The 2856-nt window shown below is 38.8% G+C and overlaps 1 non-coding gene across 1 annotated transcript; it reads left to right on the top strand.

The window, feature by feature from the left end:
* Positions 1-2264: 2264 nt before the first annotated feature.
* On the top strand, positions 2265-2479 carry LOC125995156 (small nucleolar RNA U3). Its single transcript, XR_007490749.1, has one exon. It is a non-coding gene; the product is annotated as a small nucleolar RNA U3 (small nucleolar RNA).
* The last annotated feature ends 377 nt before the right edge of the window (positions 2480-2856 follow it).

The raw sequence follows: 2856 nt of genomic DNA, 5'->3' as shown, positions 1-2856 counted from the left end.
AAAACTCTGCCAGCTTCAAAGATGGGATCCAAGGTTTGCTACTGAACAGCCAAAGTCTAATTGACTGAAATCTAAGTCAAGTCACTACATATATATGTATATGTATACATGTATATGTATACATATATAGTCCTTTAAGTCTTTTGAAATAGTAGGGGAAGGGGGATAACATTTGGAACTTAACTTCAACTGGTGACATGGTCTTGTGGAGTCTGAAAAAAGTCTCACAGCAGTCAAGGATCAGGAATTGTCCTTGAGTCAAGGGTTTCTCAAAGCTAGAGTAACAGGGGCTGGAGAGATTGCATGGAGGTAAGGCGTTTGTCTTTCATGCGGAAGGTCATTGGTTCGAATCCTGGTGTCCCATATGGTCCCCTGAGCCTGCCAGGAGTGATTTCTGAGCATGAAACCAGAAGTAACCCCTGAGCACTGCCGGGTGTGACCCAAAACAAAACAAAACAAAACAAAAAAGCTAGAGTAACAGTCCACAGTAAAGAGAGATTGAAAAAAAGGAGCCACCCAGAGCTAATCAGCAGCAGTGGTGGCTGCAGCTTCTTTCTAGGGCTGCCTGCACGTCTAGACAAAATCTGAAGCAGGTACCATTGACTTTTCTGGTCACTTTTGGGTAATAAATTCTCAATCTATGATTTACATAGATAAAGAGATTTGTCAAAACTGTGAGAACACACATTTAAGAGTTATGCATTTGGATGCGGAAGTGATAATCAGGCAGCTAGGGAAAGGGACCCCTCAATCTCTTTGGTAATGAGTTCTTGGAATGTAATAAAGACAATTTCCCCAAGGCTGTCAGAACTTACCTTGTGGACACAGAAACTAAGGTCCAGTAAGACCTCTAACTTATGCCAGAATAGACCCAGATAAGGCTGGACCTCTTCCAAGAAATGCTCCATTGGGGATTAAGGCCAGGAAAGAAATATCAAAGACCATCAATTGCTCACACTTTTGCTTACTAACCACCCTCAGAACAGATTCTTACCTGGATAGAAAGTCCTATTTGGGGCATGTTGAGAGGAAGCCTACATAAACCAGACTAACTGAAGAAATACACACATGTTCTGCCCAAATGTATGTATCGCCAGCCCATTCACATGGTACCAGCACATACATGTTGTCTGAATCTCCCCTCTTGAGGTTGTACTTTAACGTTGGAGTATGTACTGGGGCTTCTGCTCCACTCTGAGAAGCCTGTGTTCTCTCTCTGTTTCTCTTTCTCTCTCTTTTTTTGCCTTTCTCCTTCCACAGAATTGCTCATCTCCCCAAATTCTTTTCTGGTAGAACCTGCGAGGCCTGGTAAGATCTAGGTCTCACTTTCCAATCATGCTGTGTTTATGCAAAAGAAACGAAGAGATTTATTAAGCTATATGGAAAATTTAAACTGACATTGAAGATAAAATTTTCTGTAATTTGCCTTTTTTTTTTGTAGAAATAAGATTGTAGTTCTACAGAAGTTACTGAACAAAATGTCTTCTAATAGGTTTGATATAAAAGGTATACCTTTGGGTAAGCCAGATGAAACTTGGTTTACTGATGGTAGAAGCCTAGTTATTATGGAGAATAACAGTTGCACATGCTGTTCCTAGTTTTACCAGCATAGTAGAAGCCAAATATTTACCAAGGAGAATTTCAGGTGAAAAGGCAGAAATGCTTTTTATTGAGACTGCTAATAAATGTGCTTTCAAGGAAATATCCATCCTGATTCTAAATATGCTTTCTTAGTCCTACATGCATATGCAATCATTTGGAAAATCTAGAATTTTTAACAGCTAAAAATATTCAATGGGGAAGAAATTTCAAACTTGTTGGGTGCATTGTAGATTGCCTTTTGATGAAGCCATCAAAAAAGGGGAAACTTAAATATTTAAGGGAAACCATCAAGTAGACACTGTAGCTAGACAAACAGTCCTTAATTTTGGGTCCATCATGGGATTTTGAGAATATTCTGCTCCAGAATACTCTGTAGAATAGGAATAATGGTCATTGGAACATAACCTTCAAAAGAAAATTAATGGATGGTTTACAGACAAGAAAAATTATTTATACATCAATGAATGTAATGTAAATTATTAAAAGATTACTTGAGGTTTCCCACTTTGGAAGAAATACCTTAACAACATTTGTGAAAACTATCTTTCATGGGAAGGGACTGATGGTAAGGAAAGGACCCAAAGGCATAATAATGAAATGACATCTGCACTCCTATGTGTATTGCAGCACTATTCACAGTAGCCAAAATAAGAAAATACCCCAAGACTATACTTTCAGGGATCATTTCTATGGTATGTTACTAGAGAAGTTTCTCTGATCGTGTAGAGCACCCGAACCCACGAGGAGGAGTCAGAGTGTGCTCTCCTGAGTGTGAAGCCGGCTCTAGGTGTCGCTTCTGCTGCTGCTTTTTTACCATTGATGATCATTCTCCCTTTCCTCCGAATAGGGCAGAGGGAGAGGATGCAGTCTGAGTGGTAATAAAAAATTAAAAAAAAAAAAAAGAAAATACCCCAAGTGCCCAAGAATATATGACTGGATAAGGAAATAATGATACATATATACAATGGACTACTGCTAAGCTATAAGAAAAGATGATGACATACAATTTTTGCTACAGGAGAGATCTGGAGAGTATCATGCTGAATGAAGTAAATTAGAGCGAGAGGGACAGATTCAAAATAACTTCTCATATGTTGGATATAAAGAAACATTATATGTGAATAACAAATACCCAAAGGCAAGACAAAGGAGCACAGTCAAACTGGTCATCAATATCCCCTTGACACTGACATGGAGGTAAGAGGAAAACATGTCAAAGAAGAGAGCATTTGGATAATGCTGGAAGGAAAAGTG

Source organism: Suncus etruscus, chromosome 1 (genome assembly GCF_024139225.1).
Source record: "Suncus etruscus isolate mSunEtr1 chromosome 1, mSunEtr1.pri.cur, whole genome shotgun sequence".
Lineage (NCBI taxonomy): Eukaryota > Metazoa > Chordata > Mammalia > Eulipotyphla > Soricidae > Suncus > Suncus etruscus.
This window is presented reverse-complemented; position numbering and strand designations above follow the sequence as displayed.